Here is a 26,555-nt window from a genome sequence, read left to right as displayed (position 1 = left end):
CAAACTGCCAGAATACAGAAAGCCCACCCCAAACGCAGCAATAAAAACAGATGAAGAAACAGGGGAATACCCAGCAAGTAAAGGAACAGGATAAATGCCCATGAAACCAAACAAAAGAGGAATAGATAGGGAATCTACCTGATAAACAATTCTGAATAACGATAGTGAAAATGATCCAAAATCTTGAAATAAAACCGGAATCACAGATAAATAGCCTGGAGACAAGGATTGAGAAGATGCAAGGAAGGTTTAACAAGGACCTAGAAGAAATAAAAAAATAGTTGATATATAGTGAATAATGCAATAAATAAGATCAAAAACACTCTGGAGGCAACAAATAGTAGAATAACTCAGGCAGAAGATAGGATTAGTGAAATAGGAGATAGAATGGTAGAAATAAATAAAGCTGAGAGGAAAAAAGAAAAACGAATTAAAAGAAATGAGGACAATCTCAGAGACCTCCAGGACAATATTAAATGCTCCAACATTTGAATCATAGGAATCGCAGAAGAAGAAAACAAAAAGAAAAACCATGAGAAAATACTTGAGGAGATAATAGTTGAAAACTTCCCTAAAATGGGGAAGGAAATAATCAGCCAAGTCCAAGAAACCCAGAGAGTCCCAAACAGGATAAACCCAAGGTGAAACACCCCAAGACACATTAATCAAATTAACAAAGATCAAACACAAAGAACAAATATTAAAAGCAGCATGGGAAAAACAACAAATAACATACAAGGGGATTCCCATAAGGATAACAGCTGATCTTTCAATAGAAACTCTTCAGGCCAGAAGGGAATGGCAAGACATACGTAAAGTGATGAAATAAAATAACCTATAGCCTAGATTACTGTACCCAGCAAGGATCTCATTCAAATATTAAGGATAAATCAAAGGCTTTACAGGGAAGCAAAAGCTGAGAGAATTCAGCACCACCAAATTAGCTCTCCAACAAATGCTAAAGGATATTCTCTAGACAGTAAACACAAAAAGGGTGTATAAACCTGAACCCAAAACAATAAAGTAAATGGAAACAGAATCATACTTATCAATAATTAACTTAAACGTAAATGGGTTGAATGCCCCAACCAAAAGACAAAGACTGGCTGAATGGATACAAAAACATGACCCATATATATGTTGTCTACAAGAGATCTACCTCAAAACAAGGGACACAAACAGACTGAAAGTGAAAGGCTGGAAAAGATAGTCCATGCAAATAGAGACCCAAAGAAGGCAGGAGTAACAATACTCATATCAGATAAAATAGACTTTAAAGCAATGGCTGTGAAAAGTGACAAAGAAGGACACTACATAATGATCAAAACAACAATTCAAGATGAAGATATAATAATTATAAATACATATGCACCCAACATAGGAGCACTGCAATAAGTAAGACAAATGCTAACATTATGAAAGGGGAAATTAACAATAACACAATGATAGTTGGAGACTTTAATACCCCACTCACACCTATGGATAGATCAACTAAAAAGAAAATTAAAAAGGAAACACAAACTTTATATGACAATAGATCGGTAAGACCTAATTGATATCTATAGAACATTTCACCCCAAAACAATGAATTTCACCTTTTTCTGAAGTGCACACGGAACCTTCTCAAGGATAGATCACAATATGGGCCATAAATCAAGCCTTGGTAAATTAAAAAAATATATATATATATATCACTCCAAGCATCTTTTCTGACCACAATGCAGTAAGATTAAATGTCAATTACAGGAGAAAAACTATTAAAAATCCCAACATATGGAGGCTGAACCACACGCTGCTGAATAACTAAGAAATCACAGAAGAAATAAAAAAGAAACTAAAATATGCATAAAAACAAATCAAAATGAAAACACAACAACCCAAAACCTCTGGGACACTGTAAAAGCAGTGCTAAGGGGAAAGTTCATAGCAATAGAGGCTTACCTCAAGAAACAAGAAAAAATCAAATAAATAACCTAAGTATACACCTAAAGCAACTAGAAAGGGAAGAAATGGAGAACCCGAGGGTTAGTAGAAGGAAATAAAACTTAAAAAATTAAAGCAGAAAAAAATGCAAAAGTAACAAAAGAGACCATAGCAAAAATCAACAAAGCCAAATGCTGGTTCTATCAAAGGGTAAGTAAAATTCACAAACCATTAGCCAGACTCATCAAGAAACAAAGGGAGAAAAATCAAATCAATAAAATTAGAAATAAAAATGGAGAGATCACAACAGACAACACAGAAATACAAAGGATCATAAGAGACTACTATCAGCAATTATATGTCAATAAATGGACAATGTGGAAGAAATGGACAAATTCTTAGAAAAGTCCAACTTTCCAAAACTGAACCAGGAAGAAATAGAAAATCTTAACAGACCCATAACAAGCATGGAAATTGAAACTGTAATCAGAAATCTTCCAGCAAACAAAAGCCTAGATCCAGACAGCTTCACAGCTGAATTCTACCAAAAATTTAGAGAATAGCTAACACCTACCCTACTCAAAGTCTTCCAGAAAATTACAGAGGAAGGTAAATTTCCAAACTCATTCTGTGAGGCCACCATCACCCTAATACCAAAACCTGACAAAGATGGCACATAGAAAAAAAGAAAACTACAGGCCAATATCACTGATGAACATAGATGCAAAAATCCTCGACAAAATTCTAGCAATCAGAATCCTACAGCATACAAGAGATCATACACCATGACCAAGTGGGCTTTATCCCAAGGATGCAAGGATTCTTCAATATCCACAAATCAATCAATGTAATACACCACATTAACAAATTGAAAAACAAAAGTCAAATGATTATCTCAATAGATGCTGAGAAAGCCTTTGACAAAAATTAACATCCATTTATGATAAAAACTCTCCAGAAAGTAGGAATAGAAGGAACATACCTCAACATAATAAAAGCTACATATGACAAACCTATAGCAAACATTATCCTCAATAGTGAAAAATTGAAAGCATTTCCCCTAAAGTTAGGAACAAGACAAGGGTGCCCACTTTCACCACTACTATTCAACACAGTTCTGGAAGTTTTGGCCACAGCAATCAGAGCAGAAAAAGAAATGAAAGGAATCCAAATTGGAAAAGAAGAGGACATGATCCTCTACATAGAAAACCCTAAAGACTCCACCAGAAAATTACTAGAGCTAATGAATGAATATAGTAAAACTGCAGGATATAAAAGAAACACACAAAAATCCTTTGCATTCCTATACACTAATAATGAGAAAATAGAAAGAGAAATTAAGGAAATAATTCCATTTACCATTGCAGCAAAAAGAATAAAATACTTAGGAATATATCTACTGAAAGAAACTAAAGACCTATATATAGAAAACTATAAAAACACTGGTGAAAGAAATCAAAGAGGACACTAATAGATGGAGAAATATACCATGTTCATGGATCAGAAGAATCACTATAGTGAAAATGAATATACTACCCAAACCAATCTATAGATTCAATGCACTCCCTATCAAGCTACCAGCGGTATTTTTCACAGAGCTAAAACAAATAATTTCACAATTTGTATGGAAATACAAAAAACCTCGAATAGCCAAAGCAATCTTGGGAAAGAAGAATGGAACTGGCGGAATCAACCTGCCTGACTTCAGGTGCTACTACAAAGCCACAGTCATTGAGAGAGTATGGTACTGACACAAAGACAGACATATAGATCAATGGAACAAAATAGAAAGCCCAGAGATAAATCTACATACCTATGGACATCTTATATTCGACAAAGGAGGCAATAATATACAGTGGATTAAAGACAATCTCTTTAACAAGTGGTTCTGGGAAAACTGGTCAACCACTTGTAAAAGAATGAAACTAGAACACTCTCTAACACCATACACAAAAATAAACTCAAAATGGATTGAAGATCTAAATGTAAGACCAGAAAATATAAAACTCCTAGAAGAGAACATATGCAAAACACTCTCCTACATAAATCACAGCAGGATCCTCTATGACCAAACACCCAGAATACTGGAAATAAAAGCAAAAATAAACAAATGGAACCTAATTAAAGTTAAAAGCTTCTGAACAACAAAGGAAACTATAAGAAAGGTGAGAAGACAGCTTTTGGAATGGGAGAAAATAGTAACAAATGAAGGAACTGACAAACAACTAATCTCAAGAATATACAAGCAACTTATGTAGCACAATTCCAGAAAAATAAATGACCTAAGCAAAAAATGGGCCAAAGAACTAAATAGACATTTCTCCAAAGAAGACATATGAATGGTTAACAAACACTTGAAAAGATGCTCAACATCACTCATTATCAGAGAAATGCAAATCTAAACCACAGTGAGGTACAATTTCAAGCCAGTCAGAATGGCTGCGATCCTAAAGTCTATAAGCAATAAGTGCTGGAGAGGGTGTGGAGAAAAGGGAACCCTCTTACACTGTTGGTGGGAATGCAAACTAGTACAGCCACTATGGAGAACAGTGTGAAGATTCCTTAAAAAACTGTAAATAGAATTGCCCTATGACCCAGCAATCCCACTGCTGGGCATAGACACCAAGGAAACCAGTTTTGAAAGAGACACATGTACCCCAATGTTCATCACAACACTGTTTATAATAGCCAGGAGATGGAAGCAGGCTAGATGTCCATCAGCAGAAGAATGGATAAGAAAGCTGTGGTACATATACACAATGGAGTATTACTCAGCCATTAAAAAGAATACATTTGAATCTGTTCTAATGAGGTGGAAGAAACTGGAGCCGATTATACAGAGTTAAGTAAGCCAGAAAGAAAAACACCAATACAGTATACTAACACATATATATGGAATTTAGAAAGATGGTAGCAATAACCCTATATGTGAGACTGCAAAAGAGACATCTATAGATGTATAGAACAGTCTTTTCGACTCTGGGAGATGGCGAGGGCAGGATGATATGGGAGAATGATATTGAAACATGTCAATTATCACATGTGAAACCAATCTCCAGTCCAGGTTTGATACATGATACAGGGAGCTCGGGGCTGGTGCACTGGGATGACTGAGAGGGATGGGATGGGGAGGGAAGTGGGAGGGTCTTCAGGATGGGGAACACAAGTACACCCATGGCGGATTCATGTCAATGTATGGCAAAACCAAAACAGTATTTTAAAATTTAAAAAAAAATAATTAACTAAAAATTTTAAAATAAATATTCTGAATTTTTACTTTAATGAAAACACTAGTGGGATTGTCTCAAGGCTTTATTAATATACAGAATTCTGAAAGAGCAATTTTGACCACTTTTCCCTGTTTCTGTTGCTTTTGTGGAGGACTAGGTTTGAGGAGGCCATTACTCTGCCATTCAGAAGTTGATCTATTTCTGATACAATAGTTTAGATACTCATTTAAGTTTTATTAGTACTTCATTCAGGTTTTATTTCTATGCAGTGTCCCATTATGTCAATATATCACAATTTGTGTATCTAAGTATCTGCCTCTATATGTTTGAATTTCTTTGTAGGTGTATGCCTTCTTATATTTTTGAATAAAATCCTAATACTGAGCCATAGTTTTATAGCAAAATTAAGACATTATAAGGCATTTCAGTAAGAAAAACTTGTTTTCCAAAGTAGGTGAATCATTTTACATTTTTTCACGTGATATATTATGAGAGTTACAGTTGATTCAAATTGTCTTTATCCATCTTTTTCTGTCAACCTTTTTTTAAAAATCAATTTGCATTGGAGTATAGTTGCTATCCAATGTTGTGTTAGTTTCTACTGTACATCAAAATGAGTCAGCCTTACATATCGGTATATCCCCTCCCTTTTGGACTTCCTTCTTATTAGGTCACCACAGTACCTTAAGGAGAGCTCTCTGTGTTATACAGTGTGTTCTCATCGAATGCACGCTCAGCTGCTCAACGTGTCCTACTGTTTGCAACCACATGGACTGTAGCCTGACAGACTCCTCACTCTTTGGGATTTTCCAGACAAGAATACTGGAGTGGGTTTTTCATTTCCTCCTTCAGGGGATCTTCCCAACCTAGGGATTGAACCTGCATGTTATATGCCCCTTCATTGGCAGGTGGGTTCTTACAACTAGGGGCACCTGGGAAGGTTTAGTTACCTATTTTATATCAACAGTGTATATATCTCAATCCCACTTTCCTAGTTCTTGTTATTAATGAGGATGTGAAGTGGTATCTCAAGGGAGTTACAATTTATATTTCCTTAACAATTATACATATTGAAATTATTTTCATATGGTTTTTGGCAATTCATATATTTTTGTATATGAAATGTATTAAGATCTTGGATCTTTTAAAAATTGATTGTATTTTGATCAGTGAATAGTGGAGGATCTGTATGCATTCTGAGTAGAAATTTTTGACAACATTGCTCAGTATGAATTTTTTCCTAGTATGTGGCTTTCCTAGTCTTTGTGCCCCTCAAAACTCTCCCTTAGTTCACTTTTTTTCTATTTCTCACTCTCAGTATGTGGCCTCACCTTAGTGTTTATAGAGAAAATGACATTTAAAAAAATAATTGATATTCTTTCTTCCTTACTGTAATGTAGGTACTAATAAACTTATCTACCATATTCCTTACTTCCATGGTATTAAAAGAGATGGCTAATGTCTCTCTGCTAAATATTTCACACAGTATCTTGTATATAATGCTATGTAGCAATGTCAGTCTCAGAGGAGACTCTAGTTCCCAAAGCATCAAATTAATGCTACACTTTTGAGAAACAGAGGCAATTTTCATTGGCTTTTAGAGTTTCTTTTTTTTTTTAATACTCTAGGGACTATACTTAAGAAATACATTATAAACCGTCCCCTCTTATTATTACTTTTTTTTTCAAAATGTCACAATTTCAGTTTTACAGGCAGGTCATTTGATATACTTGTTCACTAAGTATAAGTTTTGTTCTTTTTTTTTGTAGAGATTAGTATTCACCATATGCAAAAGAAAATGATTTTAAAAGCATCCTATATTCATTTTTCTTCACAGTACTTGCTTCTGAGATTATGTCGTATATCTTCCCTGCCCCTCCAAATGAGTCTTTTTTAATGGTGAAGATTTCAGCAAATCTAGAAATTGTAAAGGGACCAGGAAAGAAAATGATACACAGAATTCCTAGGTTCAAATATTTGGCTTAATCATAAGCTCCAAATGTCTTCATTCTTAGTCCTGGGATCACATCAGGAAGAAGATGACAAGTATACAGAGACAAGAAGTGCCAGCGTGATGGCTCAGCAGCTAGACAGTGCAGAGAGAGCCATCATGCTCACAATACAAAAGGACATGCATTGCCTAAAACAGGAATTCTAATGCTGATGAGCTTCTGTGTGTGCATGTGCGTGTGTGTGTGTGTGTGTGTGTGTGTATGTGTGTGTGAATTTAACCTTTTAGAACTCAAATTTTCCATCTCCTGGAAGTGAACTAATGCTTCATGTAAACTAGATGAGAAGTGTGTTTCAGGCAGCACAGTTAAATACAAGGACCACTTCTGTACGTGGAAAAACCACTGTGCTGCCTCAAAGGATAAATCAAAGTTTAACAAATCAAAGACAGATACCCCACAATATGACTCCAATTCAGAGGAGACATGTATTACTGTGGTTTCCAAACAGTACGTGATATATCTTTATCTCTGGGTTTAGTACTTTTCCTTCTCCTAGAATATATACTTCGTAAGGCTGAAGACTTTTTTCACTGCTGTAGCACTAGAATCTAGAACAGGGTAAAAAAAAAAATCAGTCCTTACAGCGTAAAGGAATAAATGAATGCATGTATGAATTCTTCATTCTGTTTATTCTTAGTCGTATATTGAGATAAATTTCACTAATCCAATGTCCTTTGAATGACATTAAGTCATACAACTATGGGTTTCAGTTGAAAATGCAGTACTGAACATCTATATTCTGTTTTCTATCTGAAACAATCAGTTCAATGCAGTTTAGTCGCTCAGTCATGCCCAACTTTTTGTGATCCCATGGACTGCAGCACACCAGACTTCCCTGTTCATCACCAACTCTTGGAGCTTGCTCAGACCCATGTCCGTCAGGTCGGTGATGCCATCCAACTATCTCATCCTCTGTCGTCCCCTTCTCCTCTTGCCTTCAATCTATCCCAGTATTAGGGCCTTTCCAATAAGTCAGTTCTTTGCATCAGGTGGACAAAGCATTAGAGTTTCAGCTTCAGGATCAGTCCTTCTAATGAATATTCAGGACTGATTTCCTTTAGGATTGACTGGTTTGATCTATTTGTAGTCCAAGGGACTCTCAAGAGTCTTCTCCAATATCACAATTAAAAGCATCAATTCTTTGGTGCTCAGCTTTCTTTATAGCACCGTTCTCACTTTATAGTCCAGTGCCACCTGGCAGGATCTGAAACAATAGGCTGTAAGAACTGGTGGGGCTCTAGAAATATGGTTTTCTTCATTTGTCCATTTGAAAGATGTTGATGATGCCTTGTTGCTTTTCATACCTGATTTTTATACCTTTGGCTTTTTGTTCCCACAAAGTTTGAAAAAAAAAATCAAAGTATAGCTCCCTTAAAAGATATAAATGTGTGACTATATATAATATGTAATATTATTAGGTCACAGCATTTATTAATATATTATTGATAATCAAAATAGAATAATTGATATAATTAATATATAACATTATATATAATTTAATATATAATCATATGTAAAATATATAATAACCATCACCGACTCAATGAATATGAGTTTCAGTAGACTCCAGAAGTTGGTGATGGACCCAGAGGCCTGGCATGCTGTGATTCATGGGGTTGCAAAGAGTCGGACACGACTGAGAGACTGAAATGAACTGAACTGAACTGACTGAATCAATATATAATATTAAATAATATATAATAATACTATATATTATAATAAATAATTAATATACTATATCAATATATTATTAAATAATAATATACAATTATTATATATAATAATATATAATATTATATGCCGACATTTGATTAATGATATTTGTATATATACAAACAAGGGACAGATTGAGATATAGTGAGAAAAAGCAGAATAGTACTGAGATATAGGATTAAATATTCGTGCAGAAATCCTGATGAATTTGTTGAAAAAACAAATAGAAATTCTTCACAGATGAATTGATCAGTGAGTAAATGTAAAAGGTATGGAATGAATGCAGAGCCTGTATCACACAGAATTCTTCACTTTTTTGTCACTTTCAATTCTCAAGGAATTAGAATATGTTTTCCCCAAATCTCATATGAGTAACTGAATTCATTCTCTTGGGACTCACAGATGATCCAGTGTTACCGAAAGCCCTGTTTGGGGTGTTCCTGGTGATCTATCTGATCACACTGGTGGGAAATCTGAGCATGATCATTCTGATAAGGGACAATCCCCACCTCTAGACTCTTATGTATTTTTTTCTCAGCCACCTCTCCTTTGTAGACCTTTGCTATTCCTCCAATGTTACTCCAGATATGCTACACAATTTCCTCTCAGACCAGACCATCTCCTATGCTGGATGCTTCACACAGTGTCTTATCTTCATTGCCCTGGTGATCACTGAACTTTATGTCCTTGCTTCAGTGGCCTTGGACCACTATGTAGCCATCTGCAGCCCTCTATGTTACATCACCAGGAAGTGCAAGGTCAATGGTATCTCTCAGGCACTGCTGACATTTCACTTGTCCTTCTGTGACTCCCTTGAGACAAACCATTTCTACTGTGCTGATCCTCCTCTGATAATGTTGGCCTTCTCTGACACCTATGTCAAAAAGATGGCAATGTTTGTGGTTCCTAGTTTCACTCGCTTAAGTTCTCTCTTCATCATTCTTCTGTCCTACATTTTCATCATTGCATCCATCTTGAGGATCCATTCTGCAAAAGGCAGGTACAAAGCCTTTTCAACTTGTGGTTACCCCCTGACAACAGTCTTTATATTTTATGGAACCCTCTTTTGCATGTAATTAAGGCCTCCATCTAAGAACTCAGTTCAGTTCAGTTCAGTTCAGTTCAGTCGCTCAGTCGTGTCCGACTCTTTGAGACCCCATGAATTGCAGCACACCAGGCCTCCCTGTCCATCACCAACTCCCGGAGTTCACTCAAATTCATGTCCATCGAGTAGGTGATACCATCCAGCCATCTCATCCTCTGTCATTCCCTTCTCCTCCTGCCCCCAATCCCTCCCAGCATCAGAGACTTTTCCAATGAGTCAACTCTTCGCATGAGGTGGCCAAAGTACTGGAGTTTCAGCTTTAGCATCATTCCTTCCAAAGAACACCCAGGACTCTGTAGAGTAGTCCAAAGTAATTGCAGTCTTTTATACATTTTTGAGCCCAATATTGAACCCATTGATCTACAGTCTAAGGAACAAGCATGTGATCCATGCCATGAGGCATATTATTAAGGTAACTTTTTTTGTTTTTTCATAGAATTACAGTTTAGGCGCTTATTCATATTAAGTGAAGTCCCTCATTCGTGTCTGACTCTTTGTGACCCCATGGACTGTAGCCTATCAAGCTCCTCCGTCCATGGGACTTTCCAGGCAAGAGTGCTGGAGTGGATTGCCATTTCCTTCTCCAGGGGAACTTCCCGACCCAGGAATCGAACCCGGGTCTCTACATTGCAGGCAGACGCTTTACCATCTGAGCCACCAGGGAAGCCCTATTCATATTTAAGGTGTCTGTAATAACACAGGGGTTTCTTCAAAGGAAAAGCCTATTAGTCTATTTTCAGGATTAGTTTATCTGCACAAGTTCTAACTGATATTGCACCATTTCTCCTCACAATTTATACTTTAAAAACAAATGTTTTCAATAAGCCCATTTAATATCTTACTAAATTTATTCACTTGGGGATTAGTATTATATTAATATTAATTAACTCTGATGTGAACACTGCCAATCCATCTTCTTTGAATTAAATGGTCTACAGAGCCACAGTGAGGCTCAAAATAGGATGATTGCTTTTTAGATTCTTTTAAAAATTTATGAAAAAGTTTATTCTTCAATGTGTCATGTAGAACAATCACTCCAGTGCCTGACTAGTCACTGGAATCACTTCAGGGGAATTTGAAGTACACAGATCACCCATAGCTTTAAAATTTTTATATATTTCCCCCAGCCAATATTATATATATGCTGAGAAACTTTTTACCCATTTATAAATATTGGTTGTGGTTTGCAATTTTGAAAATGAACCCTCGACACCTGCTTATGGGGTTCCAGGAATAGGGATCCAATTCAGTCATTAATATAGTATAATGGCAGTCTAGATATATTTTTTAATGTTTTTGCTCTAAATTAGAATAAATCTATTGAGTAAACATAGCCTAATAATTGACTTCTGTAGACACAATAATGCCCTAAAACAATATACAAATAAAGAGGTGTGTAGATATCTTTCTGAAAGTGAACAGTAATGTTTTATTTGGTTCATAACTATGGCAGAAATCAGCTCAACACTGTAAAGCAATTTTCTAACAATTAAGAAAAAAAAAAAGTGGTTGCTCATTATTTTCTAGGCAAGTCTGTTCCAATAGTTTCCAAAATATCTTTTGAGAAGTGAAAGTCCCTCAGTCATGTCCAACTCTTTGGGACCCCATGGATTATACAGTCCATGAAATTCTCCTGGCCAGAATACAGGAGTGGGTAGCCTTTCCCTTCTGGAGATCTTCCCAATCCAAGGATCAAAACCAGGTCTCCTGCGTTGCAGACTGATTCTATACCAGCTGGGCCACCAGGGAATCCTAAGAATACTGAAGTGGATAGTATATCTCTTCCCCAGTGGATCTTCCCGACCCAGGAATGGAACTGTGCTCTCCTGCATTGTAGTCAGATTCTTTTCCATTTGAAATACAAGGGAAGCCATCATTTGAGAAAATAAATAGCAAAGAAAGTTGTATAAAAAGATATATAATGCATCCACACTGATCCTTGCATTATTAGTGAGCTATATTGTTCTATATTGAAACATATTTAATTTTAAATGGCCTTGAATGCTTCCGTTCATTTCAGTTCAGTTGCTAGTCATGTCCAACTCTGCAACCCCATGGATGGCAGCATGCCAGGCCTCCCTGTCCATCACCAAGGTGATGCCATCCAACCATCTCATCCTCTGTAGTCCCCTTCTCCTTCCTTCAATCTTTCCCAGCATCAGGGTCTTTTCAAATGAAGCAGTTCTTCACATCAGGTGTCCAAAGCATTGGAGTTTCAGTTTCAGCATCAGTCCCTCTAATGAACACCCAGGATTGATCTCTTTTAGGATGGACTGGTTGGATCTTCTCGTAGTCCAAGGGACTGTCAAGAGTCTTCTCCAACACCACAATTCATAAGCATCAATTCTTCGGCACTCAGCTTTCTTTATAGTCCAACTCTCACATTCATAATAAGTATTCCAATATTGTGCATTACAATTTTAACTAAGACCACAATAATAAGTGGTCATATAAAAGGAACTGCTATATTTACTGTAATGTGTTCAAATCATTTACCAGAAAATCATCCGAATAACCTGAAGTTTTAGAAACCTGGGCTTCATTCTTAAGTCTCAGTTGATTAGGATTAATGCTATCAAAAATATTATTTATAAATAAATAAAAAAGCAGATTGAAGTGAGGGAGTAACATTCATCAGTAGTATGTCCCAAATCAAAGGATAGCTTCTGTATTTAGTTATTCTATTTTCTCAATAAGTTAAAACATTTACTTATTCTTACAATTAATATGACAAAATTGGAAGCATTTGCCATGTATAAGTTTGAAGATTAATTTTTACTTGATAGTATTGTGCTTGTAAATTTCTACAAACTATGTATTTTTAGTGAACATTGTTTTTAATGTAGTATAATACACAGAATTAAAGAGTTGAACTTAATTACAAAAATATTGCAATTCATTTAAAGATACATAAATTTAAAAATATTGAAATCTTGACAGATTCTTTACCAACTGAGCTATCAGAAAATCCCTGAATTGTTCTCGATAAAATTAATTTTCAATTTTGGAATGGAAGCACAGTTTACTTGTAATCCCCTGTTAAGGAAAAGTGCTCTGAGCATTTGGTAAATATATTTTTTTCATTTAGTTTATATGGCAAACCATTATTTGATTATGTCAATGTACCCCATGTTTTTATATTGATAATTGACTCACATTTGTATGTACAGATTCTTCTGTTTCTTGAGGATATTCAAAATGTATAATTTTGGAATTAAAGATTTTGAATTTTTTTAAAGAACTGCCTAAGTTTTTATACAGGTAATTTTTTCCTCCAGAAAGCATTGAACATTTATACTTATAACTATTAGTTAATATTTGAAAGTAATCACATAAATGTACCTTAAAAACATTAGAAAATATCAGTTAAAATGATTGGCTTCCTTGTTTTCTCAACCAAAGTTCTTAGGGAAGGAATGTGTTTTAATTCAAACAAAAGAAGAAATGTTTAACAAATAAATGATATACATTATGTTGATTGATTTTGCTATCAATCTTATTTCTGATGATTCCTCCCTTAAGAATATATATATATATATTCCTGTTTTTAGTTATATGGCTTTTCTCCATTATAACCAATTTCTGTAGTAAAACAAGTTATTATATTATGTTCTTTATTTTTGATTGCCATATTTTATAGAAATATCTCAAATAATTCTATATATGGCTTCTTTGGTGGCTCAGATGGTAAATAATCTGTCTGCAATTCAGGAGATCCAGATTTGATCCTGGGTTGGGAAGACACTCTGGAAAAGGAAATGGCAACCATGTCCAGTATTCTGGCCTAGAGAATTCCATGGGGAGAGGAGCCTGGTGGGCTACAGTCTATGGGGTTGCAAACAGTGGGACACAACTAAGCAAGTAACACCCTCACTTTCACTTTCATTCTAGATATGCTTTTGTTGTATGTTGTAATATTGCATATAACTTTTCTTATATTTTAGTATAAATTTATTTATTTTAATTGGAGGCTAATTACTTTACAGCATTGTATCAGTTTTGCCATATATCAACATGAATCGACCACAGGTGTACACGTGTTCCCCATCCTGAGCCCCCCTTCCCACCTCCCTCCTCATACCATGCCTCTGGGTCATCCCAGTGCACTAGCCCCAAGCATCCTGTTTCCTGCATCGAACCTGGACTGGCGATTCATTTCATATATGATATTATACAAGTTTCAGTGCCATTCTCCCGAATCATCCCACCCTGTCTCTCTCCCACACAGTCCAAAAGACTGTTCTATACATCTGTGTCTCTTTTGCTCTCTCACATACAGGATTATCATTACAATCTTTCTAAATTCCATATATATTGCATTAGTATATTGTATTGGTGTTTTTCTTCATTTTTACCCATTTCCTCCTACAATTTATCAAACTGTCTTTTATTTCTCACTAATTTGTGATGTTATCTTCATTGTAGACTAAATATGTTTATTGTTATTTCTTCTTTAACCAATATGTTAATTAAGCCTATATATTATATTGTATATTTTGCATTTTAAACAAAATTCCTAAACTTGCTATAGATCGGTGTTTTAATTTTTAGTAGAGAAAATCTGGGCTTCCCTTGTAGCTCAGTGGTAAAGAACCCTCCTGCAATGCGGGGACCACAAGAGATTCCTGGGTTGGGAAAATCCCCTGGAGGAGAAAATGGCAACCCACTCCAGAATTCATGCCTAGAGAATCTCACAAAGAAGCCTGGTGTCTACAGTCCATAGGTTCATGCAAACAGTCAGACATGACTGAAGCGACTGAGGATTCAGGCACAGAGAAAATTCATCTTGAATATTTTTCATTTTCAAATTTATCCCAGAAGAATATAAATCAGATGACTTTAGCTATATAATATTTTCCATTATATATGTACATGCATCACAATTCTCTGAGCTAACACACAGGGTCCTTGTTGTTTACCTTTTTTAAATATAACAATGTGCACATGTCAATTCCAAACTCCCAATCTCTCTCTCTGTCCCAGACTTCCTTCTTGGCAACCATTAGTTTGTTCTCTAAGTCTGTGAGTTTCTTTGATTTTATTATAAAATAATTTAAAACTAAGCACCACACAAGTTGACAAAAGATTATATTGCAAATAACAAAAAGTGAAAATAGCACAAAAATATGATGTCATTAATTTCATAGAAATCATATGAACAATGACATACTGAAGGGTATGCATATTGAATTGATAAAAATTAAGAAATGTTAAAATTAGTGAATAAAATTATTGTTAATAAAAATATTAATTGATACTGCTTTGTGTATCTGTATTTAAGAGAGTTTTAAAAGACTGGTGGTTTAATACAATGATTATATCAAGAAAAATAATATGCACATTTTTTTCTAGAAATTTATTTAACATGTTGCAGGAATCTTAAAAATGTACACTTTCAATAAGTCCAATATTAAGCATGTGCTGAGGCATAATGAGAAAACTAAGTGAAAATTTTCAATATAATATTTGTTTCATATTTGAGAAAAAGGAAACAAGTGATATACTAAAACAGACAGCCCTCATGTTGCATGATCTGATCTAAGTGAAACCATAGAAATTGGAAATGTGTCCTCAATTTGTGTGACCTCACTTCAGTTCAGTTCAGTTCAGTCGCTCAGCCATGTCTGACTCTTTGCAACCCCATGGATCACAGCACGCCAGGCCTCCCTGTCCATCACCAACTCCTGGAGTTCACTCAGACTCACGTCCATTGAGTCAGTGATGCCATCCAGCCATCTCATCCTCTGGCGTCCTCTTCTCCTCCTGACCCCAATCCCTCCCAGCATCAGAGTCTTTTTCAATGAGTCAGCTCTTCGCATGTGGTGGCCAAAGTACTGGAGTTTCAGCTTTAGCATCAGTCCTGCCAAAGAACACTCAGGATTGATCTCTTCAGAATGGACTGGTTGGATCTCTTTGAAGTCCAAGGGACCCTCAAGAGTCTTCTCCAACACCACAGTTCAAAAGCATCAATTCTTCGGCGCTCAGCTTTCTTCACAGTCCAACTCTCACATCCATACATGACCACTGGAAAAACCATAGCCTTGACTAGACAGATATTAGTTGGCAAAGTAATGTCTCTGCTTTTCAACATGCTATCTAGGTTGCTCATAACTTTTCTTCCAAGGAGTGTCTTTTAATTTCATGGCTGCAGTCACCATCTGCAATGATTTTTGAGCCCCCCAAAATAATGTCTGACACTGTTTCCACTGTTTCCACTGTTTCCCCATCTATTTCCCATGAAGTGATGGGACCAGATGCCATGATCTTCTTTTTTTGAATGTTGAGCTTTAAGCCAACTTTTTTATTCTCCATTTTCACTTTCATCAAGAGGATTTTTAGTTCCTCTTCACTTTCTGCCACAAGGGTGGTGTCATCTGCATATCTGAGGTTATTGATATTTCTCCCAGCAATCTTGATTCCAGTCTGTGCTTCTCCCAGCCCAGCATTTCTCATGATGTACTTTGCATATAAGTTAAATAAGCAGGGTGACAATATACAGCCTTGACGTACTCCTTTTCTTATTTGGAAACAGTCTGTTGTTCCATGTCCCATTCTAACTGTTGCTTCCTGACCTGCATATAGGTTTCTCAAGAGGCAGGTCAGGTGTGCATGACCTCAGCAGTGTGCAAAGTGAGGGCTACCTGCTTTCAATACTGGGTTAGGCACAGGAAGACACCAGACAGACCAGAGGCTGTATGCATGTACATATGTATGTATGTAACTAGAACACCTGGAAGAGTATGTTGGTTGTGATCATAAAGAGGAATTTTGCTATCACGTGACGGACTTTGCATTAGAATGTTACACAGACATTAAAGAAGTTTCCAATTAAGAAAAAGTCAAAGTATTTTATGTCACTTTATGAAGAATAAGGTCACATTGATATGTACATGATGATGACTTTGTAAAATACTAGGCTTAAGGAAAAGTAAAATTAGTTCTTTCTGTTTACCAGTTTTCCATGAAAATTAATTATTTGTATTTAAATAAGCAAGAAAATGGAAAATGAATATTTCCAATCTCATCTAATCTCAAAATACACAATTAAAGGATCTTTGTTTATTAATAGTAATATTGAACTACAAAAACAGAAAAAAGGAGGGGTTCAAATCTGTTCTCTAAAAGTATGCAACTGGTTGGTGATCCAAAGTCTTTGTAATTCAAGCTCCTACTGTTTGTTCTTTTTCCTTTTAAAAACATATGGTGCTTGTGAATAGGTTGAGATTTTCAGGGGTAAACAAGCCATCTTTATTTGTTTGTTAAGAGTAAGTGACAAAGACAAGTGAGTATCAATATTTCTATTATTTTTTAATCTGGAACCATTTTCTTAATTTTACTTCTCAAGAGAATATTCATCCAAGGAAAGGATTTTTTCATCTTGAGATTAAATATCACTATCACAGTAGCTATGATACTGTACTATAAAATTGAAAAATAGCAAAATAAATAAAAATTGAATTCCAAAAGTTATTTTTGATACATAGAAGTTTTCTATGTTGCATTTGTGTCTACTATCTTCACACAATAATATGATATTCCCAGTATTATTAAGGGTATGAGAAAATTAGGGTACTCATTTGCTGGGATTGATGTCATACATGACTAAATCCAAAAAGAAAAATAAGGAATCTCCACACTGTTCTCCATAGTGGCTGTACTAGTTTGCATTCCCACCAACAGTGTAGGAGGGTTCCCTTTTCTCCACACCCTCTCCAGCATTTATTGCTTGCAGATTTTTGGATCGCAGCTGTTCTGACTGGTGTGAAGTGGTACCTCATTGTGGTTTTGATTTGCATTTCTCTGATAATGAGTGATGTTGAGCATCTTTTCATGTGTTTGTTAGCCATCTGTACGTCTTCTTTGGAGAAATGTCTATCTAGTTCTTTGGCCCATTATTTGATTGAGTCGTTTACTGTTCTGGAATTGAGCTGCATAAGTTGCTTGTATATTTTTGAGATTAGTTGTTTGTCAGTTGCTTCATTTGCTATTATTTTCTCCCATTCAGAAGGCTGTCTTTTCACCTTGCTTATAGTTTCCTTTGTTGTGCAGAAGCTTTTAATTTTAATTAGATCCCATTTGTTTATTTTTGCTTTAATTTCCAGAATTCTGGGGGGTGGATCATAGAGGATCCTGCTGTGATTTATGTCTGAGAGTGTTTTGCCTATGTTCTCCTCTAGGAGTTTTATAGTTTCTGGTCTTACATGACCCAGCAATCCCACTGCTGGGCATACACACTGAGGAAACCAGAATTGAAAGAGACACATGTACCCCAATGTTCATCGCAGCACTGTTTATAATAGCCAGGACATGGAAACAACCTAGATGTCCATCAGCAGATGAATGGATAAGAAAGCTGTGGTACATATACACAATGGAGTATTACTCAGCCATTAAAAAGAATTCATTTGAATCAGTTCTGATGAGATGGATGAAACTGGAGCCGATTATACAGAGTGAAGTAAGCCAGAAAGAAAAACACCAATACAGTATACTAACACATATATGTGGAATTTAGAAAGATGGCAATGACGACCCTGTATGCAAGACAGGAAAAAAGACACAGCTGTGTATAACGGACTTTTGGACTCAGAGGGAGTGGGAGAGGGTGGGATGATTTTGGAGAATGGCATTCTATAATGTATACTATCATGTAAGAATTGAATCGCCAGTCCGTGTTTGATGCAGGATACAGCTTGCTTGGGGTTGGTGCATGGGGATGACCCACTGAGATGTTATGGGGAGGGAGGGGAGGGGGGTTCATGTTTGGGAACACATGTAAGAATTAAAGATTTTAAAATTAAAAAAAAAAAAAAAAGAAAAATAATATATGTAAAAGTAACTAAGAATAAAATGGTGGGAATCTACCTTAATGTAACAAGTATACACTAGAAGCCATAATTTATATGCATAAATATTTTCCTAAAGGTAGAAAAAACAAAAACTCCTTAAATATTAAAAGGAAGTGATGAACTATGTGTGTCATATCAATGTTAATTTACTTTATGCTTTTAAATAAAGATCAATTCCAAAGATTATCAAGCAGTCTGGAAAATACAACTTAGTTTCAAAACACTAAAACCAAGTTTCCATGCATATTAGAATAGCTGTTATTTTAAATTGTTTGTGGATAGACAAGAACTGACAGGTAACATGTAAAATTATTGCACAATATTTTTTAATATTGTAGGAAAAAATGATATCAATCTCTTATATAAGAAATGAAAACTCCAAGTCAGGAAAGTGTAGCTCCCATTCATAAGGGTGTCTTCTTTGATTAAAGAAGCTAATGAAACAAATTATTAGATTATTAAAATCACAATATCATGGTTTGCTTCATATAATAACTGGGAGATAGTGAAGGACAGGAAAGTTTGGTGTTCTGTAGTCCACGGGGTCACAAATAGTTGAGATGATTGAGAGACTGAACAACAATGATAAAACATATTTTTTTATATTCGAATGATATAGACAAGTATTCATCAAAGGTTTATTCAGAACACACGTTGAAGATTAGATAAATGAGATTTTTTGAGAGGATAATCAGCTTTCATTAAGGGAATACATCATATATCACAAGGAAGTAAATTCGCTTCTTATTGAGGAAATATACTATAATGCACATTGCTTTGCTGTTAAGAGTACCTCAGTGATGCTCAATATTGAAGACTTAGGAAGAAAAAGGAAGAAATATATGCCAAGCAAGTGGAAATGAGTCCTTGAGTGAGACTAAAAGCTTAAACCTGCTTAATCATAAGAAACTGACTTCGGTTGTTGTGTTTTCTTCCAAACAACACTGCCATTTTTTGTTTCCATTAAACTCAATCCCAAGTTCTGCAAACATGTGTGTCAATGTGCATGTGTGCTGGGTCAGGTCCAATTCTTTGCAACTCCATGGACAGGAGTCTGATGCCTGACAGGCTCCTCTGTCCATGGATTCTCCAGGCAAGAATACTGGAGTGGATTGGATTCTTCAGGCATGATGGTATATTTTGGGGTTGCTTTTGAGACAGCTTTCTTTCTTTCCTTTTTTTTTTTTTTTTTTTACTGGGAAACTCAAAAGAGAACTCTTCTTCATTGTACCAAGGTTCTTCATAAATATTATTAAAGCCTGTTTCACCTCATTGTTCCTGACGCTATAGGTAAATGGATTCAGCATGGGATTCACAAAAATGCAAATCACTGACACAAGTTTCCCTTGTTCCAAAGATTGCTTGTTTTCTGGTCTCAGATACATGCAAGTCAGAGACCTGTAGAACAGAGTGACAGCTGTCAGGTGGGAGCCACACGTGGAGAAGGCTTTGTGCTGCCGTTCATTGGAACAGATACTCATAATGGTGATGAAAATGAAAACATAGGAGATGAGGATAATGAGTAGGGAACCTGTGAGGTTAATCCCTGCGGACACAAACAAGGCAGTTTGCTTTATGTAAGTGTCAGAACATGTCAACATTAAGAGGGGTGGGCCAGCACAGTAGAAACCGTTGATGGTGTTGGATCCACAAAAGGACAAGTGGGAGGTCAATGTTACCTGCATTGTGCCCACCATAGACCCCCAGAGGTAGGGAAAAGTGACAAGGCAGATGCACAGTGACCTGGATATCCTTCTCTTGTAATGCAGGGGGTTGCAGATTGCCAGGTACCTTTCATAGGCCATAACACCAAGCATGTAATACTCAGTAAGAAGAAGAGTCACAAAAAAACACAAAACATTGTGCTAGGCAGGCCACCTAGGAAATGTTTTTTTTTTTTTTTTCCCTCTGATAAGAACATAACGAGTATCTGAGGAGAGATATTTATAGAGTAAAAAATGTCTACACATGCTAAATGGTTAAGGAAAAAGTACATGGGGGTTCGCAGCTGGGGAGTGAATCTTATTAATAAAATCATCCGAAAGTTCCCAGTCAGAATGCTGAGATAAATCAGGAAAAACCCCATAAAAACGATGGGCTCCAGCTCTTGTTGACTGGTAAGTCCCAGCAGAATAAACTCAGTAACCATTGTGCCATTGTGTGAAGGAAATATACCCGTTTTCAGACTCTCTAACAAGAGAAGAACAATGTTTTCAGATATAAAAATAAATAGGTTGTATGAAATACAAAAGTAGACAAAATAAATCAGCACTAAAAAAACTTTTCTTTTTTTTTTAGTTTTAATTTTTACTTTATTTTATTTTACAATACTGTATTGGTTTTGGCATACATTGACATGAATTCGCTATGGGTGTACATGAGCTCCCAAACATGAACCCCCCTCCCACCTCCTACCTCACATCATCCCTCCAGATCATCCCCGTGCACCAGCCCCAAGCATCCTGTATCCTGCATCGAACATAGACTGACGATTCATTTCTTACATGATAGTATACATGTTTCAATGCCATTCTCCCAACTCATCCCACCCTCTCCCTCTCCCTCTGAGTCCAAAGTCCGCTCTACACATCTGTGTCTCTTTTGTGGTCTCGCCTACAGGGCCATCATTACTATCTTTCTAAATTCCATATATATGTGTTAGTAAACTCTATTGGTGTTTTTCTTTCTGACTTACTTCACTCTGTATAATCAGCTCCAGTTTCATCCATCTCATTAGAACTTAGTCAAATGTATTCTTTTTAATGGCTGAGTAATACTCCATTGTGTATATGTACCACAGCTTTCTTATCCATTCATCTGCTGATGGACATCTAGGTTGTTTCCATGTCCTGGCTATTATAAACAGTGCTGCGATGAACATTGGGGTACATGTGTCTCTTTCAATACTGGTTTCCTTGGTGTGTATGCTCAGCAGTGGGATTGCTGGGTCATAAGGCAGTTCTATTTGCAATTTTTAAAGAAATTTCCACACTGTTTTCCATAGTGGCTGTACCAGTTTGCATTCCCACCAACAGTGTAAGAGGGTTCCCTTTTCTCCACACTCTCTGCAGCATTTATTGCTTGTAGAATTTTGGATCACAGCCATTCTGACTGGTGTGAAGTGGTACCTCATTGTGGTCTTGATTTGCATTTCTCTAATAATGAGTGACATTGATCATCTTTTCATGTGTTTGTTAGTCTTCCGTATGTCTTCTTTGGAGAAATGTCTATCTAGTTCTTTGGCCCATTATTTGATTGAGTCGTTTACTGTTCTGGAATTGAGCTGCATAAGTTGCTTGTATATTTTTGAGATTAGTTGTTTGTCAGTTGCTTCATTTGCTATTATTTTCTCTCATTCAGAAGGCTGTCTTTTCACCTTGCTTATACTTTCCTTTGTTGTGCAGAAGCTTTTAATTTTAATTAGGTCCCATTTGTTTATTTTTGCTTTTATTTCCAGAATTCTGGGTGATGGACCATAGAGAATCCTGCTGTGATGTATGTCGGAGAGTGTTGTTCATATGTTCTCCTCTAGGAGTTTTATAGTTTCTGGTCTTACGTTTAGATCTTTAATCTATTTTGCATTTATTTTTGTGTGTGCTGTTAGAAAGTGATCTAGTTTCATTCTTTTACAAGTGGTTGACCAGTTTTCCCAGCACCACTTGGTAAAGAGATTGTCTTTACTCCATTATATATTCTTGCCTCCTTTGTCGAAGATAAGGTGTCCATATGTGTGTGGATTTATCTCTGGTCTTTCTATTTTGTTCTGTTGATCTATATTTCTGTCTTTGTGTCAGTACCATACTGTCTTGATTACTGTGGCTTTGTAGTATTGCCTGAAGTCAGGCAAGTTGATTCCTCCAGTTCCATTCTTCTTTCTCAAGATTGCTTTGGCTATTCGAGGTTTTTTGTATTTCCATACAAATCTTGAAATTATTTGTTCTAGTTCTGTGTAAAATACTGCTGGTAGCTTGATAGGGATTGCATTGAATCTGTAGATTGCTTTGGGTAGTATACTCATGTTCTCTATATTGATTCTTCTGATCCATGAACATGGTATATTTCTCCATCTATTGGTGTCCTCTTTGATTTCTTTCATCAGTGTTTTATAATTTTCTATATATAGGTCTTTAGTTTCTTTTGGTAGATATATTCCTAAGTATTTTATTCTTTTCGTAGCAATGGTGAATGGAATTGTTTCCTTAATTTCTTTTTTCTACTTTCTCATTATTAGTGTGTAGAAATGCAAGGGATTTCTGTGTGTTGATTTTACATCCTGCAACATTGCTATATCCCTTGATTAGCTCTAGTAATTTTCTGGTGGAGTCTTTAGGGTTTTCTATGTAGAGGATCATGTCATCTGGAAACAGTGAGAGTTTTACTTCTTCTTTTCCAATTTAGATTCCTTTTATTTATTTTTCTGCTCTGATTGCTGTGGCCAAAACTTCCAAAGCTATGTTGAATAGTAGCAGTGAAAGTGGGCACACTTGTCTTGTTCCTGACTTTAGGGGAAATGCTTTCAATTTTTCACCATTGAGGATAATGTTTGCTGTGGGTTACTTGCCTGACTTCAGGCTCTACTACAAAGCCACAGTCATTAAGACAGTATGGTACTGGAACAAAGATAGAAATATAGATCATTGGAACAGAATAGAAAGCCCAGAGATAAATTCACACACATATGCACACCTTATCTTTGACAAAGGAGGCAAGAATATACAATGGAGTAAAGACAATCTCTTTACCAAGTGGTTCTGGGAAAACTGGTCAACCACTTGTAAAAGAATGAAACTAGATCACTTTCTAACACCACACACAGAAATAAACTCAAAGTGGGTTAAAGATCTAAATGTAAGACCAGAAACTATAAAACTCTTAGAGAAGAACATAGGCAAAACACTCTCAGACATAAATCACAGCAGGATCCTCTATGATCCACCTCCCAGAATTCTGGAAATAAAAACAAAAGTAAACAAATGGGACCTAATTAAAATTAAAAGCTTCTACACAACAAAGGAAACTATAAACAAGGTGAAAAGACATCCTTCTGAATGAGAGAAAATAATAGCAAATGAAGCAACTGACAAACAACTAATCTCAAAAATATACAGGCAAATCCTGCAGCTCCATTACAGAAAAAAAAAACGACCCAATCCAAAAATGGGCCAAAGAAATAGATATTTCTCCAAAGAAGACATACGGATGGCTAACAAACACATGAAAAGATGCTCAACATCAGTCATTATTAGAGAAATGCAAATCAAGACCACAATGAGGTACCACTTCACACCAATCCGAATGGGTGTGATCCAAAAGTCTGCAAGCAATAAATGCTGGAGAGGGTGTGGAGAAATAGGAACCCTCCTGCACTGTTGGTGGGAATGCAATCTAGTACAGCCACTATGGAAAACAGTGTGGAGATTCCTTAAAAAATTGCAAATAGAACTGCCTTATGACCCAGCATCCCAATGCTGAGCATACACACCGAGGAAACCAAATTTGAAAGAGACACATGTGACCCAATGTTCATCGCAGCATTGTTTATAATAGCCAGGACATGGAAACAACCTAGATATCCATCAGCAGATGAATGGATAAGAAAGCTGTGGTACATATACACAATGGAGTATTACTCAGCCATTGAAAAAAATACATTTGAATCAGTTCTAATGAGGTGGATGAAACTGGAGCCAATTATACAGAGTGAAGTAGGCCAGAAAGAAAAACACTGATACAGTATACTAACACACATATATGGAATTTAGAAAGATGGTAATGATGACCCTGTACGTGAGACAGCAAAAGAGACACAGATTTGTAGAGCGGACTTTTGGCCTCTGAGGGAGAGGGAGAGGGTGGAATGATTTGGGAGAATGGCATTGAAACATGTATACTCTCATGTAAGAAACGAATCGCCAGTCTATAATTGATGCAAGATATAGGATGCTTGTGGCTGGTGCACTGGGATGATCCAGAGAGATGATTTGGGGTGGGAGGTGGGAGGGGGGTTCATGTTTGGGAACTCATGTACACCCGTGGTGGATTCGTGTCAATGTATGGCAAAAACCAATACAGTATTGTAAAGTAAAATAAAGTAAAAATAACAATTTAAAAAAAAGGCAACATTCAAAAAAAAAAAAAGAAAAAAGAAATCACAGAAAAGTAATGAAGAATAATTTACTCTGCCCTTGAAGAACTAATATATAAGCAGCAAGTGGATCCATTTTAGTGATGCAATGTGCTAAAGAACAAATGAGAGGATATAGGGTGTGTGAGAAGTATAAAGGGATTAGTTCAGTTTTATGTATGATGGGAGAGGAGTGAAAGTACTTCGTAAGGGACAGCCTTGAAGCTGGGGCTATAAAGATATATATAATGCAGAAGCATAAAAAGTGCACGGAGATATGGAATATGTAGTTCATTTATACATATGGACATAGCTATAAGCATAGTTATCTTTAGGTACAGATGCAGGTACAAGGTAGGTAAGAGATGGAAATAGAATAATACTTCTGTATTAAAGAAGCTGAAACAACCATTCCCTTATGTCTATGGCTTCTCAGATGGACTTTTCCAGGCCATCATGAACTTCCACTTGACCTTCTGTAGATCCAACATCATCAACAATTTCTACTGTGCTGACCCACCACTCATTAAGCTTTTTGAGGGGCCTGGTGCCATTCTAAGTTTTGAGACATTCCTTCTTTCATTAACAGACTGCTGGTGAGTATATAACATCCGGCTAAAGACTAGCAGGGGGATACTCTTTCTGCCCCCTTCTGATGCCTGCAAAGAGCATGCCATCTTGATATCAGCAGGCTTCAACCTCTCCAGCTCCCTCATCATCATCGTGATTTCTTATGCCTTAATTCTCATTGCAATCCTCAGGATCAAATCAGCAGAAGGAAGGCACAAGGCATTTTCCACCTGTGGTTCCCACATGACGGCTGTAACCCTATTTTTTGGGACACTCTTCTGCATGTATGTAAGACCACCAACAGAGAAGACGGTGGAAGAATCCAAGATAATAGCTGTTTTCTACACCTTTGTAAGTCCAGTACTTAGATGTAAAACAAACATTGAAGAGAGTCCTCCAAAGAAATATGGTCATAAGATGGCAATGCCTTGATTTCTAATAAACTGTAACTCTTAATCTTTGGCTCAAATATCTTTACATTTATAAGATCAGTTTTCATATTCTTTGTGTCTGTGTTTCAATTGTTCTTGGGACTGAGAATAAATAAGCTGCACTTAGTCTAGACTGCTGCTACCCTTTAATATGTTTCCCTGGGTTGGCAGTAGTAACATTTCCTTGGATATTATTAGAAGTGAAGCTTAGAATTCTTCACCTCAGATCCACCATTGCAAAACTGCTTTTAGAACCAAATTTTAGGTTCTTTTAAATCATTACTTTTTTTTTTAATGTTCTTGTCTGATTTTATTTATTTTTTTAAAAAATATGAATTCATTTATTTTAATTGGAGGTTAGTTACTTTACAATATTGTATTGGTTTTGCCATACATCAACATGTATCCACCACAGGTATACATGTGTTCCCCATCCTGAACTCCCCTCCCACCTCCCTCCCCTTACCATCCCTCTGGGTCATCCCAGTGCACCAGCCCCAAGCATCCAGTACCATGCATTGAACCTGGACTGGAGACTCGTTTCATATATGATATTGAGAGGGTAACAGGCAGGAAGGCCAGGGGTCTCCAAATGGAG

At 36.3% G+C, this 26,555-nt stretch overlaps 2 pseudogenes; one reads left to right on the top strand and one right to left on the bottom strand.

Annotated features, from left to right (window-relative positions):
- The first annotated feature begins 7,152 nt into the window (after positions 1 to 7,152).
- On the top strand, positions 7,153 to 25,982 carry LOC138092729 (olfactory receptor 5M11-like; annotated as a pseudogene).
- Positions 19,954 to 21,329, bottom strand: LOC138092426 (olfactory receptor 5M5-like; annotated as a pseudogene).
- Positions 25,983 to 26,555: the final 573 nt, after the last annotated feature.

This window comes from Capricornis sumatraensis, chromosome 16, assembly GCF_032405125.1.
Source record: "Capricornis sumatraensis isolate serow.1 chromosome 16, serow.2, whole genome shotgun sequence".
NCBI classification, from domain to species: domain Eukaryota; kingdom Metazoa; phylum Chordata; class Mammalia; order Artiodactyla; family Bovidae; genus Capricornis; species Capricornis sumatraensis.
The sequence above is the reverse complement of the archived record's forward strand: the minus strand, read 5'-3'. Positions and strand labels throughout refer to the sequence as shown.